Source organism: Anser cygnoides, chromosome 7 (assembly GCF_040182565.1).
Source record: "Anser cygnoides isolate HZ-2024a breed goose chromosome 7, Taihu_goose_T2T_genome, whole genome shotgun sequence".
Taxonomy (NCBI): domain Eukaryota; kingdom Metazoa; phylum Chordata; class Aves; order Anseriformes; family Anatidae; genus Anser; species Anser cygnoides.
The window spans coordinates 33,367,390-33,390,314 of record NC_089879.1 but is presented as its reverse complement, the minus strand read 5'-3'; the positions used below and the strand labels follow the sequence as shown (position 1 = coordinate 33,390,314).

At 38.8% G+C, this 22,925-nt stretch overlaps 1 protein-coding gene across 3 annotated transcripts in view; it reads left to right on the top strand.

The window, feature by feature from the left end:
• The window catches only part of RET (ret proto-oncogene), a 94,710-nt gene that overhangs the window by 11,725 nt on the left and 60,060 nt on the right, over positions 1-22,925 (top strand). The window lies entirely within an intron of this gene.

The window sequence follows — 22,925 nt, the reverse complement described above, 5'->3', positions numbered from 1 at the left end:
AACAACGGAGCACAGTGCAATATTAATGCTGTACTTGTGATTTTCTATGAAAAGTGCAACAGCTTGCTCCTTCTCGTTATTGTTTCAAAGTAATTATAGTAGTTCACCCCATCTTAAACTACTCTTTGTAAGTCAGAGGTTGTAAAGCCTCTATTTTATATAATTTTATTTTTTTCTTTTTCTATGCTAAAATATTTAAGTTGCCCCTACTCTTTCTCATGTTGGTATGTTATTTTTATCACCCTCTGATCTTTATAAAAACTCTCTGGTGCTCAGACCTAGGATGTCTGCGACTAGAATAGGCAGAATACGCATAGTCTAAGTACTAATTAAAAATGAATAAATAAATAGAATGTGTTGTATCCCAAGTCATTTCACTGTCAGGAAGAATTAGCCATACTTGTATTGCTAATGGATGATCTATCATGCTGCTTTACTTTTATCTTTGTATTTATGGCAAATCCATTTTCTTTCATGTTTATGGCAGAGCTAAGAGAAATGTAATCTACCCAGGATCTTCAGTTTGAGGGGTATGGTTTATTTAGTCTAAATAGCGCATGTGCATTTGCTTGAAAATGATTTTCAGTGGTTTCAGTTTAAGCTGGACAGATGAACTTGCTCCTATCCATGCTGTGATCCCCCAGAAAATTCCATGTACTAAACATAATGGATGCTTAGACCACCCTCCTAAGCTGCTTTATTCCGATGGCTTTTTTCTTCTTCTTCAGTATATCCCTTTCAATTGGACTGTCGTTTGATTTTACTTTTCTAACTGTGGGTGGGGAAGGGAGTTATCTTTGTGTCTTCTCCCTACTCCAGATAGATATCTAAACCTTTCTTCTTTAAGTATCCAACCTAAGCAGATGGATATCAGTTCAGTGAGAGACTTGTTGTTATTAAATATGACCATGAAGTGTTAACTCTTGGATTTGTCCATAGCTTGGAGGAATATTACAGAAGTTACTTTGAGTTGGACAGACTGCCAAGTAGATTTCTTTTTTAATACCGCTTGCTTATACTTACCGTAAATATTATTTTTGTTTACTCTCTCAGCTCTGACTGGTGAGGCTTCATGCTTGATTCCCCTTAATTTTTACTAAAACCATGGGGAAGAAAAGTTGTATACATTTAGATCGTACTTCAGAGTAATTGTATTCATAGTCATTGCAAGAAGTCTAGCATATTAGCAATGTCATATGGGTGTCTGCTGCTAGAGAAGCACTGTTTCACATTGTTTAGATGTGTGACTCTAATTCCTATTTATGTAATAAAAGCTGAGTTGACAAGAGGACTGAGATCAGTCGTTTTGTCTTGGGGGCGTTAGCAAAATCCCAAGGTGCAAAGAGTGCTAGTTTAGAAACTTGTGTGTGATGCTGCGGTGCCCTGGCAGAGGGAGGAATGCAGTCAAACTTTGTTGAGCTCCATCCTAGGGGAAGTCTGGAGTTTCTTCAGTGCTGAGTATGCCATGCCCTCACTGGACGTTATGAAGAAATCTCTCTCACCTGCGTTAGACCTGGCCATAGAGGATTGCCACCAAGGTTAATATACAGTGATACCCTTGCACTCAGCTCCTGTTGGTGTATCTTTGGTTTATCTAACCTGTGGCATCTTGGAAAGGTTAGAATTGCAGTAGTTCTTAAGAGGGGTGCTCGCAGGTAATCCAGAGATTTCTTAAACTTGGATAAGATTGTCTTTTACTAGGTGAGCTGGATTAATCAATCTGGTGAGCATGCTGTTGGTTGCAAGGATCAGATCTGGTTCTTTTCTATTGGCAGGCTTTGAGAAGTGCAGTGGACCATTTGTTCTGAAGCAGAAAGGCTGCAGACTTGCTGCCTCTGCATCATGAGCAATGTGGGAGTCTCTTGTAGGCACTGATATTGACATGAGGCAGCCTAGAAATGCAAAAAGTAAAAGTAATGTCTCTTGTCAGGTTAAGCCTACCGTTGTTTCATCAATATCAATTAAAAGAAACGCAGATTTATGTTATAGAATGAATATGAATATTTTTCAGAAGTGGGATGTGGGATACACTTAGTACAATTGTCTCATCTGGAAAGTAATTTTTGTTATCGAAGGAAGTACTTTCTAAAGGATCCGTTTTCAGTAAATGAAGTTTGTAAGCATTACACTGTGTGTTTTATAAGAATGAAAGGGAAACATGCTTCTACATGTAAATAGTAGGGTTGCAACTTGAACACAAGCTCTCTTGAATACAAGCTATTTAAAACTTTAATTTTATTGACTGTGATCTGAAACTACTGATGAATGTATTAATTCTGGTATTCATTTAAGCACTATATGGGACCGATTCTTACTGTGCACTTTCATGCTGCTAGGGTTACTGTTAATGTTTTATTTTGACTGCTTATAATTTACAAGTCCTGGCTCAACTCATGCATTCAGATCAAGGACAGACTTTAGAAACCAACTGTGCAAATATTGACATTCTTCTCCCCTAACTCTAGATATTTAGTGTAATATTTGTATTTCTTGATAGAAAAAGGATGTTTTCCTTTGGAAAAAAAAAAAAAAACACCTATGCGATTCTTCCAAAAAAAGATCACCTCTGCACTAATGTTTTTAGACCAAAACAGTGCTAATCGGATCAAATGGTGGAGCACAGGCCACTGAGTTGAGTCACAGACCAGGCTAAAGATAGACATAAATTTGTTTGTGTGCCTGTCATTTTGGCAGTGATCTGGTCAGACAATATGTGATTCTCATTTTATTTTCTTTAGATTATATTCCTGGCTGTAGGGCAAGGGAAAATGGAATCTGTGGAGAAAAGTGAGTGGTACTTTGTTAGATCTTACATGTCACGTTTGGAGAGGGCATAGGAGCTGAGAAGAAACTTCAACCCCCGCTACTCTTTTTAGGAGGAAAAGAAAGAAGAAGAGCCTTTGGTTCTTTCCTATGTTGTTATTTTTCTCTGTCCCTAGGTTTAGTACCTTATGCACTGTCTCTTTTCCAGGCACCTAGCTGCCCACTGGTGGTGCCAGTGCTTCCCCTCGCTCAGGTCCCCAGCTGCTGCCTGTGCGGCCATGAAGCTGCTGCTTCACTCGCAGAGCTGGTGGCAGGGCTAACCCCAGCACTCCTCCTGACTTCTGGGGAAGGTGCCTTGCACCTTCCGTGTCTCTCCTCACTTGATTCCCATCGCTAGGTTCTTCACCTTCCAGTTCTTCCACAAAACAACTTTTGCACTGAAGTTCATAACCTGCAGGCTTTTCCATTTCACAAACAGTAATGTGCTGTTAGTTTTTTTTGTTTGTTTGTTTGTTTTTTTTTGCTTTGGGGGAGAGATTTTAAAACCACGACTATAGGACCCATCTTTGTGCTATATGTAATTCCCTTACTTTCCATTGTTATTTTTGCTGTACCTTCTGTACCTCAGATGCCTGTATTTGCCTTGTCTTCTCACTGTGTGTTATAGGGCAATATTCAGCATTGGCTTGATTAGTTCTGCCAGTCATTCTGTTGGGCTGTTGGTCTTTGGCTTCATTCGTGGGTTTTGTTACTAACATAAAGACAGCGTAAAGGAAATTAATATGAAGATTATGAAAGGACAGCATTTTAATGCTAAAACTCACATTCATTAAGCTTTGATTAACAAAGATTTCTTGTAGTATTAACATAAGCAGTCAGCTCATATGCCAGTGCTGCTTCAGCACCTGAATACTAGATACACATTGAGTAGTATGCCAGCATTCTGTTTTCCATCTGTGTGTTACATTACAGTCTGCTATTTTTCTTCTTCTTTTTACTGAAACAACAGACAGAACTGATGAGAAAACATGTATTTTGTTCACTCCCTCTTCCCCCTCTTCCTCCCTGCTTTGGGCCTTGGCAGGAGTGAAAGGATTTGTTCATTTGTTGATGTACTTGCTTCCCTGGCACCACTGCTCAGGCTGGTAACAAGGCAAGTACAAATTCTGGTCCGTGTAGGGTTGGAGCTTGTTTGGGGAAAAACAGTCAGTAGATCTCTCCTCCATATCTTGTCCGGCAACTTTATGGTTTGATGCATTCAGCGTATTCTAAAGGAGATAGACCAACAGGAGAAAGAAGTCAGTAAGCAAGAATCCATAGCTACCACTTTTCCGGGGCTGCCGTCTCCCCCATCGCGTGACGTAGCGAACGCCAAAGTGCCACGGGTTGGGAAAAATACTAGGGGAGCTCAGTGTTTTGTGCTGAGCCCCTTTGTGTTTTTACACAAAAGTGGTTAGAGTCCATCTGCGAATGGTTTGCTCCATTCATAGGTTGGCGTTCTTAAGTTTTCCAGCAGAACCAAGGGTGTTGTTACCAGCTGGTGATCGACTAGAATTGTCTTTTGTTTATGAAATGTAACAAACTGCCCGGCACTGCTGATTGAGTCGGTCTATTTGTAATGTTGCAAAACTGATTTTAACTTGGACAGTAATTTGCTGAAGTGAACAAGGTGCCATATTCAGAGCATGCTGTTTCAGCATTGACATGTTTGTGGTGCAGAGTCAGGAACTGCTCTTAGTTCCTACTTTTTACTTACCCTTGGTTTGGCAGAAGCAGAACATTAAAATTCACTACGTTATTCAAAATAAACTTTGAAATTGTTTATTCTCCAGATGTACTTTTTTTTATTATTTAAAACTCTCTTACATTTTGGAAGGCAAACAACTGGAGCATTGCAAGGATAAATAAAGCACTTACTATAGGAGAAGGATAGATTTGAGGTTTGCATATTAGTTTGGTCAGATCAGGATTCAAGTTCAGTTAACAGCTGTACTACAGATTTGCTCTGTGTCTCGCTCTATCTCTAGTTTTCTCTTTGGTAGAATGCTGCCATCAATAAAACCCTCCTTTGCACATCATATATACTGTTGATTGTATATAACAAACCCAAGGCATAATGGGGTTGGCATAAAGTGGAGAAAATGTGCTGAAAAACTTTACAGAATTTCTAGAGTGATGGCACGTGCATTAGGCAAAAACAAAGCATCAGAGAAGCTGGAGGAAGCTATAGAGTAAGGATCTGTTCAGAGGCTTCATTTTTACAACCAGATCTTGTCCTTTGTCAGTGAGATCTATTGGCCGCTTCTGCAGTGTTTTGGCAAAGTCGCTACAGCATGAACCTTTTGACAAGTTGTAATGTTTATTAGGTTGCTATATTAGGTTGCTAGTTAATAAGGTTATTAAGAAAACTTTTGTTACTAAAAAGTGAAATAGTAAGTCAGCTGAGGAGTGAATAGCCAGTGGGATATTGCTGCTTTTGGAGTTCAGATGTTTTAGAAGTACTGTTAAAGGTATCTACAGCTATCCTATTCTTCAGATGTGTTGTCTTCTCCCCCCATGTACACAGAACACAAAACTTTTTTTTCAAGATCACTTCTAAACAAAACAAAATACAACAACAACAATAATAAAAAAAACACAAATAGTGTCAGATTTCTGAACCATAACTGTACTGGACGCTTTTCTTTTTTTTTTGTTTTAACCTAAAAGAGGTGCTAGGTAAATCTGCTGAACTAAAAATGATCATCAGCTCTTTAAAGCTTAAGGGAAAATTGTAGTGATCACAATCAAAAAAGGGAATTAGAAGCTTTACTGGGATAATATTGCCAAAAATGTTGTTTGACTGGATTACTTCAGAAATTTGGCTAACTAAATCAGGTGATTGTAAAAAGAAAATGGATGTATTACTCCTAATGGTTGTCTAATGGCTTTTCAGTGTATGCATTTAGAAAACTAATTAAACATTATATTTAACTGATATAACAAAGTTGCTTGTGTTGCTGTAATGGGTGTTTTTTTTAGTGTCCATTATGGCTTTCTTCTAAGTGAGACAAATTTTACTCTCAGATAATAGGATTAAACATTGTTTTTTTCCTGATTCAGAGACACCAAATTTTCTTATATAGACAATTTGATTATCTGTTCTCTTTGTGTGAAATGGCAAAAGTCATGCTGACATCAGTAGACCAGAATTTCACGTAGCTCAGAAACCCCTTACAGACTCATTTTGCCACTGAGTTACAGCAGGCAGCCACTACTCCTGTCCGTGCCATTCCAAAGCTGTCTTGGAGATGAGACCTAAATCTCAGTGTCTTTAAGACACTAAGAAGTTTCTCTCTTTTTCTGTAGAGTAGATACATAATTTCAGGTGCCATTCCTTTATCAAGAGCTGAGACTGTGAGAATGGTGCCTGACAAGATTGTTGTAGAGCAGTTCCCTTTGACTCAGTTAAGAGTATACCTCCATACTGATTAGCTTCAGGATTCTTTTGCTTTTACTGGTAAGGTGGCCTTCTATATCCCATTATCTACAAGTGGACACTGAAAAGCGTTTATGCAAAGAGAAAGGAGGATTTAAGACATACGAGTAGCTTACAAAATGTTGGTGAGAATAGATTTGATTCTGTAGGTTATCATCGCCATCCTCACACACTGTTCCTCAAAAATTACTTTGCAGGTTGAAAATAACTTCTTGTATTGCTGCTGTGTGTTTGGGAGACAGATACTGGCCACCAGTGTTCCTGTGGCTTGGCACAGAAATGGGGGGGGGGGGGGGGGGGGGAAATCTGATTAATACAAATAAAATGGAACACAAAGTTAAAGAAGAGATAGACTTAAATAAACTTAGCCCATAACGTTCATGTATGGCTTTAAATAGCTGAATTTGTTTGAAATGAATTATGCATGTTTGTTTGGGAATACCCAGTATAGAATGATTAATACATAATGACAGTCATCTCAAAGCAGGAGAGTTTGAAATGTGTATGTACTCTAGGGCTGTAATCAAGCTTTCTTTTACAAAGAATAAAAACAGACACTGGCAAATTATATAAAAATATTTCTAAATTACATTGCCATTGCTTTGTGGTCTGCAAGACTGTAAGACGGAAGGGTGCTGGTCGTGAAATATAAATACCAGGGAGTGGGAAGGAGAGCATAAAAAACTTTCATCAGGAGAGGGCTTAACATTTTGGTGGATTTTACTAGGAAAAGGATTTTTTTCTGGAAAAAAAAAATCAATTGACAGGGGAATGAGAGTGGATTTGGGTAAAGGGCGTTTCTGTTTTGGTTCTGTCACGTGAAATTGTACTGTGATAACTGCAAAGATCTGATAGAACTTTTGGAGCAAATGTTCAATGCTTGTTATTAGTGACACCAACAAAATGTTCTTTTGGCACCTCTGGTATTAAGAATGTTGTTTTGGAAAGCCCTTTAGCCAAGCCTTCTCACATCTCTGAGGTATTAGGACCAGTTTTAGCAAGAAATATAGGCACGTGCTTAGGATTAACCTGTCCCAGCAAAACATTTTAAAATAGTCTTGCATGCTCTGAACTGAATTGCACAGACACATCCAAAGTTAAAACTGTAGCTGCGCATTTAGGTCACAAATTTCTTTTTTTTTTTTTTTTACCCTTTCCTGGAGTGTACATAGATGAACAACTGTCATGGCTCCAAAAGGCAGGTTCTCCTGGTGTGTTAGTAATGCACTACAATTAAATGTAATATCTCAGACTTCCTTTGTCACCCTGGATACAAAGGATCCAGCTAGTTTGGAAGCACTATCTTTGGAAAGAAATACAGAAACAAATATAAAGAAATTATAATTGCCTGTTACTGCTTTTGAGTAATTCAGGGTAAAGGCTTCTCTAGTTGAGGCTGTGGATGTTATTGAGACATAAAAGACCAAGGGAGATGATTTCTGTACAATGATTCATCCCAATTAAGGAAAAAAAAGCAATTTGTTTAAATTTTGCTTTTGAACACATAAGTTTTAAAGTGATGAGGGGGGAACAATATAGCTCCAATATAAATTTTATTGCGCATTTCAGTTCAGCATTGCTGACACGCTCTGAATGAGAAAGCGTTCTAAACGGTTTTATTGCTTTGCTCAACTTTTGCCTTGGAGAAGAGCAGAAGAGTTGTCCTAATTTGCTTTGCTAAGGACTTTTTTGGGCAGGGAGAGAGTTTGTACCATACATTTTTCCAGTTTCTGTTGTATTTAAAAATATACACAAATGTTAAAAAAAAAAACACATTTAAAACACTTTCTGCTAATTCAACAAGGAGGATTTTAAGGGATTTTAAAGGATTTTAAATATAAATTAAAAAAATATAAATATAAATTAAATATAAATTTCCTATAAAACCTCTATATATTTTCCTATAAAACCTCTATTTAAAAAAAAAAAAAGGGGGGGGGGGAACAACACATTTTTTTCCTTATAGTATTGATCCAGCCTGTTATTATTGTGGTAAAGGTCCTTATTTAACTACTTCTCTTCTTACATTTTAGTCTATTAAAATTTGAAATGAAAACTGGACCAGAAGTTTCAGGGCAGTAAATGCCTAAAGAAAGTAAGTCTGGAAGGCCTCAGATTTTTACTTCTTGCTTTATCTCCCTCTCCCCTTTCTGGCTGCCACAGGTTCCATTTTGGTTTGTATCGTGACAATATTTTTTCAAAAATTTGTTCAAGCCTTGCCTTCTAGCATCATGCAGCTAGGTGGGAATTCTGTTTCACTGTACCAAAAAATTCCATCCTTTGCCTTTGCACAGGAAATCTTGGCGTCATGACATAGATATTCTAACTACCTGACAATTTGAAAGCGGATTATAAGAAGCTATACAATTCTGTACTTTTAGCCTTTCAGGGTTTATTTGTCTATGACATGGCTCCTAGGAGACAATGAAGGAAACGCATGTGAAGTATTTAGGCCAGTAATCCCAAACTCAGTTTAAGTAGTTACCGTCAGAATAATGAAGAGAGTGGTAACAAGGACTTTTCCTTATTTTGTGAAGCGTTCTGTCACTAAGAATCCTAATGAGATGGGATTTTCTTTTTCTTTCCATGTTGATCCTTGGTGGTGGTGCTGATACAGGAATTACCATATTGAGTTAACACTAAAACTCCATCTAGCAAAGCGACATCATCTCCTGACGAAGACTGGAAGTATCGAGTTTTGAATGGTACATTTTGGCTTTCATACCTCTTGGAATGCAGAGGATAATAACAAGAAATTCAAGAAATACTGATTTTGAAGAAAGGTAGAAATGACTGGCAATATTCATTCACAAAGGCTGCAATCACTGTGGGATTTCTGTCACCGGGAGTATTTTAAGAACAGGTAGGACAGGAATGCATTGAGGTCAGTTATGCGTAGTCATTCCTACTTTTGGTGAGTTAGATGACCTCTGAAGGAAACTTCTGACTGATGATTTTGTGCTTAGGGTGTAAGAAATAGGATGAATACAATCTTTGTATATCTGAAGTTAATGCCTGGTGTTTGATCAATCAGCGCTCTTTAAGAGAGCATGATACCTTGAGTCTGTGTTCAATGCAATTTGAGAGTCAGTATCAAAATACGTATGTTGTTAATCACCAACAGCTGAATAGACAGGAGCTGGATGCCTTTGATGTCAAGGCAAGCTTCTGGAGTTTCTGGTTTCCAGGGTCTTCAAGAATTTCCCTGGGGATATAATCGATATGTGGTTGTCTTTGTCTTTTTTAAAAATCAAGTTCTAATACCATGCTCACAGTTCTCAAATCTCAGGTAATGAGTTGGGGACCGCACACTTGTACTGAGCATTTCCAATTAAGGCCTTGAAAAAATTCTATATGCCTATGGCCTAACCTTGTCACCCAGATGAATAGAGGCAGAACTCTTTTTGTCAGCGAGGGAAATGCATTGGAGTGATAAAACTTACTGAAATAGACGTAGGATTTGAGGATCTATTTTCTCAAGAGTTAAGCTGGATTTATGGTTTGGGTAAGCAGCTCTTACAACTAAATGAGAAGGTAATGATAGCACAAGGACTGTGCAAAATCAGTGCCAGGATTGTAACTCTACCATCAGTGTTTTACACCCTGAATCCTAATTTGCAGTTGTCAGGACTGTTTGTCTCTGACTTCTGCTGCTGAAAATTCTTCTGCAGTTTTCCTTTTTATCAGTGCAGATAAAATCTTTGCTAAATTATAATCTTTGAATAACTTCATCTTGTACTTTTTCATTGTTGGTTCTGTTTCACGGCTGTCTTTCACTGCAACAATAAATTCGTTGTAATTCCACAGCATTTTCAAATTAAGTTGTTTAAGTTTATATGCGTGTAATTTAAAATGGAGTTTAGGGCATGAGCTACTTAGCTGCTGTTGGTCGGCAGCGCTGGTATTGTGGAAGGAACTGGTGGTGGTTTACAAAATAAAACCATGGGTAGTAATGGTACAATCCTATAATGTTATCCTATTTCCCATTTTGAAGACACTTGTTTACCATGTATTTGCCAGCATGGCATAACAGTATGTTGTATCCTATTCTAAAGACAAGGTAGAGGCAGAAAATCGGTAAGAAGTAGACTATATTCTTCCTTTCCAAGGACTGAATTTAATCCTAGTTTGTTTTCATTTAAAGCAGAATTGTTAACTTGTCAACTTTTCTGGGATTTGGACGGAAACCTCCAAATGTGTGGAACTGCTGTTGAAAATGGAATTGCACTGGGCTACGTGATTACCTTTCCAAATGTTCTGATAAATAGAATGGACACTGTCAACAGCATCTGTGACTTTTAGACATGTGAATTTTGTCTGGGATGAATGTTGTTGTACATCTCTCTCCTCGCCCCTGATTTTGAATAGCTTGTGAACACCATCAGTTCCGCAATAGAATGAAAACCTTGAGACTTAAAGTCTTTTTCAGGAAGGAGCATTATTCTTACAGGGTTGGCTTAGAGAATCCACAAAACATGTCATCTTTACTTGCTCATGACAGACATCTCCTTTTGGCAATTTTAATTAAGACTTCCCTTAGATATCACTAGATAAGAAGTGGATACACTCATGTATTAAGGAACAGGTAGCCTAAAACACTGATAACTCTGAAGTTTTTTGTGCTTGTGCTTTTGTTTTTTAGAAGCCCACATGTAGTTTGGGTCGACCAATCCTCGCCACATGTATTAACGTATTGGTGCTTTAGAAAAGATGAAAAAAATTAAGTTGCCAAAGAGTGAATAAATTCAAAATAATTGTATAAAACAATCAAACAAAAAAAACAAACCCATACATTAGTACAGGTAGTACACTCCAGCTTCTCTGTGTATGGTTATGTTTGGGGACATTCCAGCAAAGTTAGTGTTAAAATGCTTGTTTCTTTTCTGTTGCTGATGGCAGATCTAGTTAACTGGGAAAAACAGACCTCTGTGAAGGTGAAAACAAGAAACTGTCTATGCACAAAGTACTGTCAAAAGCAGAATGGGCAAGATTTTAATATAATGGTTCACCAGTGTTTTTAATGGGGTCATATTCTTTTCTAACATCAATTAATGAAGATTGTGTTTTCCTCTAGACTTCAGTTAGCCTGCAGATGGTAAAATAATTGAGACAAGAATGAAATTGCCACTATTATTAATAGAAGGGTTTGTTAGTTTCAGTTTTCCTTTTAAAGTTGCTATGCGTGCTTCAGGAGAACATGTACATTGAGAGTGATTTCCATTCCTTCCATCATGGTAGTTTTTCCCGACATTAATTAATGAAAACTAAATTCAGTGACAACTTCCAGAGTTTGCAAATTACTTTGGAATAAAAACTGAAAGGGAGGTATTTCCCCATTTATCTCAGAGACTTTAACATTGAAATCTTTAAAAGTCATTTAAATAGGGTCCTTGGCAACTCCCTCATTGCTGATCATTTTAGTGGAGTTGTTTAGGCAAAGAATTTACCCATTTGGGCTTTATGAGAAACAAACGGACAGTGACGGACATCATGATTTTGCAACTTGTCAAGTATGCAACCAAGTGTGTGTAGGTTTTGCTTGGTTTCACTCTGTAGGGTGGTGGTACTTAAATCATGTTTTAGCTCAATACATGATGCAGTGATGCTGGTGGTCATTCTCTTGATGTTGGTGTTTCCGTGTCGTGCTCCTGGCAGCTGAATATCCAGGGAAAACATGTTACATTTTGCTCTCTGGTTTTTGAACTGTTGGCCTCACATTGTGGATGGTCTGTCAACCATAGTTATCCATGAAGTAACCATGCAGTCATTTTAAACAACTATTTCAGTGGTGCTTGCAATTACGATATTGATGATAAACATGCATGTTGTTCTAAAAGAAAGGATGAGGGTTATGAGAGGTATCATCATACAAAATGCAGGGAACCTCTGTTGTAGGAGGTGATACTCTGTAACCAATTTTGAATACTGCAGGTCATTAGACTGTTGTCTTAAAAAGATGTTATATGAAGTGCCTACCTGCCCCTCTATTTTGTTTTGTTTTTGTCTGTTTGTTTTGCATTAAAAAAAATAGCATGCATCTTTAACAGTGTATAAGAAAATCCATTCAGGAAGAAAAAAGTCAAAGCAAAAAAAAAAAGTCAAAGCAAACAAAAGCTTCAGGCTATCTAGTGAACTTCAGAGCATTTACTTGCTGCTGTTTAGGCACAAAAAAAAAGACTGTCAAGTAGTTTTCTGAAACAATGGCCATTTTCATTATAGGAGTTTTAAAAATATGCTTAAATTTAAAATCAAACTTTTTTCAAATGCTAAAGGTTTGTCTGGTCTGTGTGCAGCTGTCAGGTTACTTGGCTTGGTTTGTTTAAATTGGAGATCTGTAAAGTAAGGATTAGTCTGATTAATCTGTAAGGTAAGGATTTCCTCTTTGTACACTTAGGCCTGCCAGATCTGGTCCAGGGCAGTTCTGGGCACTGATGTCATATACTTTAGGTGTCATATTTTAGCAACTGTTGATTAACACTTTTTCCTGTCAGCAAAGCTGGATACATTTGTCAGTGAGAAAGTGGTGGGAAAAGAAATGACCACTTCTCGTCGTGTTGTCACATCTCCAAGCAGTTGTGGTATTAAGCTCTGCTTTCTTCGCACTCGGTATGCAGAATGAACGAGGCTGTTCTAGTAGGACTTCTGTTTTTATAGTTAACCGAGCTTTGAAATTGTCTCCTAAATCATCCTTGCCAATAGCATTAACTACCCTTTTGCTGGTAGTCAGAGATTATTCTACAGTAAGTTAAAGGGTAACTCATCTTCTTCTGTGATGACAGGAAACATGGAGGGATGTAAAAGATAATGGCTAATTCAAAGCAGATCACTCCACTCTGCTTCTGGAAATCCATCAACTCCATTCAAACGTAGATTTGAAATTTTGCAACTTTGAAAGCTCCTTCCCTTTCGCTGCCTCAGTAAATTGTTATCTGGGGGGAGGATGATGCAGATGCCCTTGAATTATGATGCCTTTCATTACAAAGGGGTGAATTGCACATCAGCCTGACATTCAGAAGCCTGAAGGATTCAACTACTGTGCTTTTTTTTGTGCTTGAAAAAAAAGGTAAAAAGTGGATGCAAAATGGACAAGTGATGTGGTACTAAGGAAAGGTCTTTATCCTTCCTTCTCATTTTGCAGAAACAAGCACCTGAAAATGCATCATTGAAAAATGTACTCATGCAAAGATGAGTCATCCCAGCTGTAAGGCTGGAGTCGGTACTGAGGTGACGGGGCAGGTGGAGCAGCAGAACAGCAGGTGAATTGATCCTTGAGTAAACACCTGTGTTTGCTTTTTGGTTTATTTTCTTTTTAAAGAGAGCTGCAGCAAAAGAACAAGGAAAATCTGATGTAATAGCAAGCCATAAAAGGATATTTCAGAGGGGTGATTTTTCTTAGAAACAAGCTGTACCTAGCTCTCTTCACTTGACAGTTCCATCCATACTTCCTTGCTCATCACTTGAAGTTGCTTCTGATATGCAGAAGCTAGTTGTTTTGCCTGACAGCCAGGTAGTTGCTGTTGTCGCTGTCTGCTTCAGAGAAATTGGGTGAACAATTGGCTGGCAGGTCAGGCTCAAAGGGTTTATAGTAAATGGGGTTACGTCGGGCTGGCGGCTAGTCACTAGTACGGTTCTCCAGGGCTCCATTTTAGGGCCAGTTCTCTTCAATGTTTTTTATAAAGGATCTGGATGCCAGACTAGAATGCATACCAAACAAGTTTGCAGATGGTACTAAATTAGGAGGAGCTGTTGAGAGGCCTTGACAAAGAGAGATCTCTCTAGAGAGAGATCATGACAAATTCAAGGACTGGGCAGTCACCAACTACATGAAATTTAGCAAGAGCAAGTGCTGTTTTCTGCCCCTGGGATGGGGCAACCCTGGATATACACACAGACTGGGGGATGAGAGGCTGGAGAGCAGCTCCACGGGAAGGTATTCTGGGAGATGTGGGCAATAGCAAGTTGAACACGAGTCACCAGTGTGCCCTGGCAGCCAAAAGGGCCAACTGCATCATGGGGCGCATCAGGCACATCACGTCTGATGGCACAGCACCGCTAGCTGGCTGAGGGAAGGGGGTTGTCCTGATCTGCACTGGTGTGGCCTCACCTCGAGCACTGTGTGCAGTTTTGGGTGCCACAATGTAAGAAAGACTTAACTCTGTTAGAGTGTGCACTAAGGAGGGCAACAACGATGATGAAAGTTCTAGAGGGGATGACATCAAAAGCAGCTGAAGACACTTGGCTTGTTCTGCTTGGAGAAGAGAAGGCTGAGTCTATGAAGTGATGTTTACTGTGTATGCAGAGGTGCGACCGACAAAGCATTTCTACTGAGTGTGGACTTGTTCTAGATCAAGATTGTTACCCTTGATTTTCTTGCGACATAATACTTCTGGCAAGACCAAGTAAAGCACATGAAAATTCAGACTCAAATTCCGTGCTCATGGGGAAGCTTGGTGATGAAAAGGCTGGCTGGAGACAGGAGGAACCTACTTTAAGTCTCCAAAACACCCTGTAAAACACTGTGTCCAAGACAAAATTTAAGAGGAGACACCTGTTCTGAGAAGCTCCTTTTGGAGGTAGATGCAGAGTCCAGATGCTTCTGTTACAGCAACTCTTAATCTTTGAGTACAGAAGTAATTTACTTAGGCAGCATTTAGATATGATAGTCACGGGCACTATAAAAAAAACTATGAAGTAGAACGTTTTTGCTAGGCAATGATTATAATTACTCGCAACTCTTGATACGTATCATGTAGCGTGAACCATTTTTAATTTCCTGAGAACAATGCAACTTAAGATATCTTTCTTCATCAGGCTGTTTGATTTATTAGAAAACTGCTGGATCCATGTATCAAAAACTCTGTTACTGATCATTGTGCATCATTCCTACTGTGAAAAAGAGGGAAACGTGGTAGCTTGTGTGTGTTTAAATGCAAACATTTTAACATGCTATACATCTCTATCAGCTCTGCCAAAGATAAATCAAAATTCAATGCCATCCCTTCACAGTCATTGTAAAACAGAATAGGAGTTGTATTATTGAAGTGGTTCCACTGCTACCACATGCAAAAGAGATTTATTGAAAAGAGGGGGAAAAAACACTAATGTAATAAACAGATTTACAGTAAAAAACATTATTACAGTGTAGCTACACTGTTTAACAAATGCCTTACAGAAAACTATACGATGTGCCAACAAGTCTATGTTGATTTTTTCTTTGCAAGCTGATTGACAGTGATGAAATTAATCTTAAAATAGATGTATTTCCAGTACAAGTAAGAGTTTTACCGAAGGAATTTGTTTGACTTATCCCTTACAAATTCAAAATGTTGTTACTTGAGAATCAAGCAGTTCTTTTTGGTTCCAGAACGTTAAATGATTGGGAGGGGGGAAAGGGGAGGATTTATTTTTATGATTATTTTTAAAGGTGGTAGGAAATAAGATAACCACATGCCAAAAAAGTTTAAGTTTTGTACAAATGTTATGACAAACTCTGCTGCCTTCAGAGGGCTTGGACCAATCCTTATGACTCATCCTCTTTAATAAATAAATAGTAAATCCCTGAATGAGCACATCGACAAATTTTCATCCATTTTAGGATAAATCAGGGAAGGATACATTGTGAAAAGTAGCTATTGGCTGAAAAGCTTATAGCTGTTTAATAAAACAAGTGATTGGTGTGTTTTTGTAGTGAAGATGTACACTTGCTTTTTTTTTCCAGATAATATGCCTACATTTTTCTGACTTGCAGTGTAGTTGAGGTGTTTAACAGTAGCTTTCATAATTTATGGCTTGCTGGGTGACATTTTATTTCCTATTCAAGGTAGTAACAGCTCAGATTCTTCAGCTAATCACTTCTGTAAGTAAAACTGATGCCCTGGATGTTTATAGAGCAATTTTCAGGCCAGGGTCTTTGAGATATTCAAATTACCAAGAAAACCATGTGGACAAACACAACCTGGTGCATGCAGATACATATGAGTCAGAGAAGATTAAAGAAGGAGGCTGTAGCTGTAATGTCTAGACTAGCGTTTGTAACTTCTAATACACTGCTAATGCGGGTCTGTTTTTTCAAACAGAGGTGTTCAAAGGGAGCTTAAGGTCTATTATGAATTTTCCCCTTGTGATTGAAGTGAAATAACTTTGGATAGGATCAAGCTTTGTAGATTTTAGCTGCAAAACTCCCATTAGCTCAATCTCACCTTTTGTGTTGGTTTTGAGACCCTGTCAGAATTTCGTTTGGCTTGTGGAGTGCAGTAAGTTCATTGAGGAAATAAAGAGTTTTAGAAACCACGATTGCTCATGTAATCACATGGTAAGCAAGCTGGCAGGACAAGTGCCTGTGCCCAAAGACACTGTAGTTTATAGCCCTACATTCATAATTAGGTTTAATTTCTTAATGAAAAAAATAAATGTAGTTTAGGGGAAAACACTGTGGTGTCAGATGATTAGTGGTGGAATGAAAAGACATGCTCTTACTGGAAATCAAGTGCTTTCCTCTGATTTTAAGGCATGAATATGTTGATGAATATCAGTGATGAATATGATGCTGCCAACGTGCATTTTTTGCTGTTAGGCTTGGAAGTATAAGAACACTTAAGAGCCATGTGAATATAGATGCTTTAGAATGAAAACAGCGTAGGTATATGAGGAGAGATGAAAAGACTTGTTCATGCAGTGAAAAATAACAAGAACTTGAAAGAACAGGTTATTGTCAGAGTTGGGAGCTTTTGCATGTTGGGATTTCTTATGTGGAAAAGAGTAACCTACATGATGGGATTGTGGTTGCTGAGCTGGCATCAGAGTGACTAGTCAAGAAATGTTACAGTGGAATGGATGTCAGATGAGGAGTTAGGAAACACGGTTTCCTTGTCGTTTCAGTTGTTGGTCAAATCTCTACTGTTTCACCCTTTGTTTCTTCCCCTGTTGTATGGAGATAGAGATCTAATATCGTAAAAGCTCTTTGTGGTATGCGAATGGAAATGCACTGAACATAGTAAATAAAGACTCTTAGTTCTAGTAACTAAATATCACAATTGCCTTGTTTGCTATTTTCAGGCACTGCTGTAAATTTTTTTACCATTTCAGCATACAGTTTATTGGAAAATCACGTCTTTGTTTCTCTTCCCTGATATTTCTCATCGCTTTTATCATGTGAAACTGAAACATTGGGAATAGTGGAGAAAGATAAATGCTGTCAATTCACTCTTTCATTGGTTTAACTAGAACTCTCTTGGGTATTACTTCCATTTAGAAGAATCAGTACTTGTATTTGTGTCTGTTGTAAAATAGTGTTTGTTTAAAGGCAGAATTCCAAATACGTTTGTTGGCTTTTCTCCTGAAATATGACTGTAACGGGGACATGGATACCTTAGAGAGCTAAATATCCTGCAGTCTGTTTTGCTACTGATGTGCATACATAATTTCCACTGACAGTAATGGGAGTTACATGTGTATAGAAAGCAAAACAGACCCTTAAAAAATGTTGGTCAAGTAATAAAACCTAGCCTCAAAAGAGCATGGAAGTGGAGTGGGAAGGTGTCTTTTTTTTTTTTTTTTTTTTTGCTTTCTCTTTAACTTACCTTCACCCCGCTAATGTTGGCTTAATATTATTTTTGTGGATTCACTCCTGATTTATTATGGCATGAGAGGTAAGACAAGGTCCGTGTGGAATAGGTAGGCAGAAAATAACTTAAATTTATTTCCTCTAAAGAGAATGAGAGTGAAAACTAAAGAGGTTGGAAAAGGTTTCCCCTTTCCCGCTCCCATAATAATTAGAAAAGTTTTCTTATTCAGTGTTTGTATGGTACGCTATCTGCCATGCTGATGTGATGCTGGCTATCTTTTGCACATTAGCAAATAGTGTGGGATCTGTTCTGCCGAGGCTGCATGCACAGCTGCACTCACCGCAGTACCCTCAGGGGTGCACAGAGCCCTGTGCAGCTGCAGTACTGACACCGCAGTACGGCACGCTGACTGCGGGGAAGGAGGTTGGCTGTCCTTAGCTGTGGCAGTGCACAAGGACTGGGCTTTGTGCCTTGCTCCAGACCTGGGAGCTGCTCCGCCTGCAAGTCACAAAAGAAAACTTTAAGCTTCTGTTCAGTCAAATATACCCGTGGTCCTGTATCCCAGCAGCATCCAGTGTCAAAATGTAAAACTGTCTATGTCAGTGTGTTTATTGGGAACTTTACTGTACTTTACACACCATATGTTATTGTGAGTGTTGTAAACAAAAAACGTTACTGCTTTGAGTGTTGTCAGGATTTTCACTGTTTTCCTTGAGCTTCAAATGAAAAGGGAGAAGCAAATTCCTGGATAGTTAGACCTGGCAATCTGTAGTCTGTCCTCTAATTAAATTCTCTGCAACCAGCATGTTTTCATTGTTAATCAATGGACATTTGTCCTCAGAAGTAACTAATCCTGCGGAATGTAAGAAAAGTTAAAACTGTTGAGAAATCTCAATGTTACACAAAAGACATACAAAATCAAATTGTCCTATTTCAAAACAGTTGAACATCATGGCATCTTAATAAAGGGAGTGCTAGAATATGTTCTCCTAATAAACCTCTGTAAAACCTCTAAAAATAACTACACAGATATATTCTAAGTTGATTAGCAGTAATTGAACTGACTTAATGTAGTTGGATGATGTCATGTGTAATATTCCTCTAAAGTAATTTCTGTAGACAAGCCATTTGAAGTCCTCTTGCAGCCAGCAAAAACATCTTCATGTTGCTAAACTGAGTGCTCAGACTAAAGCACTCAGCAGGAGAGCTCTGACATCTGCCTGGTTTATCCTGTTGCTTTGAGCTACTGTAGCTTGCCTGCTAGAAGCAGCTTTGCAGTGACAAATATCCTATCCGTGTTTCAGTGGAAATGTGGGAACTATATGATTGTGTAACACTTGTATAAGACCTTCTAGTTGTAGAATAATAAGAAGTGTTAAAGATGGATAGAACCTTTGGAAGAATCTGGTTTCAAAGTTCCTCTGCTGTATGCATTTCCAGCGTTGCCTCCAACTTGGTTCACCCTGTTCCATGCAATGAGGATGTTCCATGGTCTAATTCATCTCTTTAGAGGGAAGCTTGGAAAACTATTTTTGTGTGTTTGTCTTGCTTTTGCATTTGCTCATGTATTTCCTTGCATCTCTGCCCTTGTGTTTTAACAACACTTAAAGCTTGTAGTTGGTTAATGTAGGTGGTATCTTCAGATTTTTATAGCTTGGATTGTTGCTTTTGTGGAAATGGTTTTGCAGGGTTGTGTGTGTTTGTTTTGTTTTTCATTTTGATTTGTTTTCTGAGGGCTGAGACCTCCGTAACTGATTTTAGTATTCAGAATGTGGCACAGAGCATAAATGTGGTTTCTACAGAAAGAAATTGCTCTGTCCTTGCTCTGAGCCTTTTCTGTTTACTGACCTAGGTTATTTGAATTTAGAAGGGACTCTTGAGTTTCTCTTCATCAGCTCCATGTTATTGAGAATTGTCCTCTTTGTGCCAGGGGTACTGGGGTTTTGGTTATTTTGGGTGGTTTTTGACTGGGTCACCAGTATGTCTATTATTGAATATTCATTTTGCTGGTACAATGGAGAAATTCAACTGTCCAAGACTTGAAGCTGCTGTCCCACTCTCCCTTATCTAAAGGTCAGAAGCACTACCTTGTGAGCAAACTTGATAATTTTGCTGATATTTCTGAAACTACAAGACTATTATAATTATTTTTTTTGTTGTTGTTCAGAAGGGTTGGTTGGTGATTCAGTCAAGCACTGATGTGCATATCCTGTCAGAAATTTGCACTAACCTCCTGAAACTGTCAAAATGCCAAAGGCACTGTTAGTTACAGTGCTCCCCTTAATCAGGAGGCCTGGTAAGTACAGGACTGTGGCTTCTGTTCCTATGTTATTAAATATCAACAGCTAATAGCATGTTTGCTTAGTACTAGCTGATTCTTTAAATGATAGCTTATGGGGGGAGAGAATGCATCCTGTAGATGAGGGGAAGACCCATTAACTTCCCCTTTGGTAAAGCCATTTTAGGAGCGGACTACAGCATGCTCACATTTTGCCCCTTTCCCTTTTAGCCTTTGAGATTTCCTCTTTCACTCACATGCTGTTTTGCCAACTGTCCTGGATTGCCTGCCCAGAACACTTAGCAGTTCAGTTTTCCCAGAGGGCTCAGGACGTGTTTTTCTGGCTCCTGCTGGAGAAAGGACCTAGCTGGCTGAACAGATACTGCTTTAAAAACCTCTGTTCCCTGTACGCTTAAGTGACGTGTTATTTGTGACCTTCTGCAGAGTCAGATGCGTGTCTTATAGGTTTGAAGAGCTGCTGGTGAAAGCCACTGCCTTCCTAGGAGTGGAATGCCAATAGGAGAAGGATTGACAGATTTTGGAGTCGTTCTGTCTCAAAGACAAGTCTCAGTCATTCAAATCAGGATTGAACCTATAGTGTTTCCAGAAAGGCTCACAATGTCATTTCTATTTGCAACAGTGCACTCTATTCATCAAGGAAATGACCGCAGAAATGTGTACCCAGCTGTCTCGTATCAGTACCATCTATGCATAGCAGCTGCTGATGTTTGTGATGATCACTTCCTATCAGACCCTTCTTATTTTGGTGGAAAAGTACCAAAAAATCTTGGAACTCAGGAACACCTAAGAGCATGACTCAAAACTACTTCAGTAATACCGCTGTTGCACTGCCTTAATCTGTGAAATTTAAGCCAGCAGTGGATGATGCTCATCACGCAGCAGGGGACTGTGCAGTTTGCCCTGTGGTCTTTGTCTTTGGCCATCCCCTGCTGCAGCCCTGGTTTCCGGTCGCTTAGCCCAAAGCAGCCATGGGACCCCACAGAGCCCGGGTTGTTTTCAGATGCCATGTAGGGGCAAGGCACTCGCATCTCCTCCACTCGCTCAGGAGATGCTCACGGTGCTCCCTGAGGAGCATGCCCTGGCCATTAGCAGCTATCGTCTAAGCAAAGTCCTGTTCTAATGCCTTTTATTAATACTATCTTTGTATATACTTTCATAGAGTTTTTTTTTTTTTTTAATTCTTATTGTACAATTTTACAAGAATCACAGCAAGAGAAAATACGATATCATGGCCAGGGCTTTAATCTATTATTTATTAGACCTCAGTTAAATGAGGTGCCTGTGACAAAGCAGGGTGTGTGGTTTTGGTTAAGTCCCCTAGGTCCTCTGGTATGCACTGTATTAGGACTGTCAATGCAAAGCACTCTTAGAGAGGAACTTGTATTTGGATCATAACCCCCTTACTGCTTCCAGTTCTTCTTTGCAAAGGAAATTATATCCTTAAAGGCACAGTTTGTTGATGGATTAGGTCTGTACTGCAGGCATCTGTTAGAGATTTTACCTGCTGGATGTAGTTTTTATAGCAAAACCCATTTAGATAGTCCTTAACCTGTATGTCCCAGTTCTCCAGGTGTAATATGGGGATAAGGTTCTTGAAAACTCCAGGCAGAAGTGGGGCTAAATACAGTAAAACATGGTGAGACCATTTAGTAGTGCAGTGAAGGGGTGGGATTCTGTAAGGAGGGGATTCACATTTGTATTTCTAAGAACTTAGTAAGAGTGATCCATATGGAAACCACACCATGTAATTTGTGTTTGTTATTAAATTAAAACCTTTTGCAAGGCAGAAACCTCTTTCATTTTAGAATACCTTACAGCTGTTGTAAAACTGTACGTTCACTATCCTGTGCTTTTCTGATTGGGCAAGTAAATATTTATCAGCCTAGTGCTTGAAATGCTTGCTTTTGTTCTAAATCAGATGTTACAAAATAGAGTGTAAGTACTGTGAAAAGGATTGCAAGAAGTATGCTGGGGAATTTACAACTTTGTTTACAGTACCAAACAAATGTGACTACATAAATGAACATGACTGCTTATTTTCTTACTGTTGATCTGATACTAAACCGTAGGAGAAGTCAGCCAACTGGCATGAAAATGATTTATCACTTTATGCTGTTGTGGTTTGGGCAGGAGGAAATGTGGACTAGGAGATGTTGGAGAGTGATTGTGGGAGGGTATCTTGGCCACCAGAGTGGCAATACTCCATCAAATACTTGCCAGACCCAAAGGGGAAATAGATTTTTTCAGAAGTCTTCAAGATATCTTTAAATGAATGTTCCTTCTTTGAGAGCAGAAGTACCATACTAAATACTTACAGGGGACTCTTGGGGGTGTGCGTTTAAGCTCAGATTTGCATTTTTTTTTTTTTTTCTTTTTCAACCAGCTGGCAGTGTCTGCAACCAAAGGAAAATCAAGCCATCTAGCTGGCAGTGCTAGGTGATCCTGGAGGCCACTAAGTTTTTCCAAGCAGTTGTTAGAGCTCCCAGTCCAGGATTTGCTTCCCAGGCTATTGAAGCTGTCCCTGTTAGATCAGTGACTTGGAACAGTGATCAGTGCCTTGGACTTCCTGTTTGCATGATTTCCTGACAGGAGGTAGACTTTATTTCTAAGCACTGATAAAATCAGGGATCGATTGCTAGGCTCCCAGTCTATATCCGTGTCAGCCATGTGCTAGCAGAATACATTCATTTTCTAAGGTGTTTAGGTTGATACTAGAATGTCATCAGTGCACTTCACATGTTGTCCTGACAAAAATCTAATTATTAATTTACTTTGGCTATGTTTCCTATTACTAATATTCAACAGGTAGCAACAAAATATC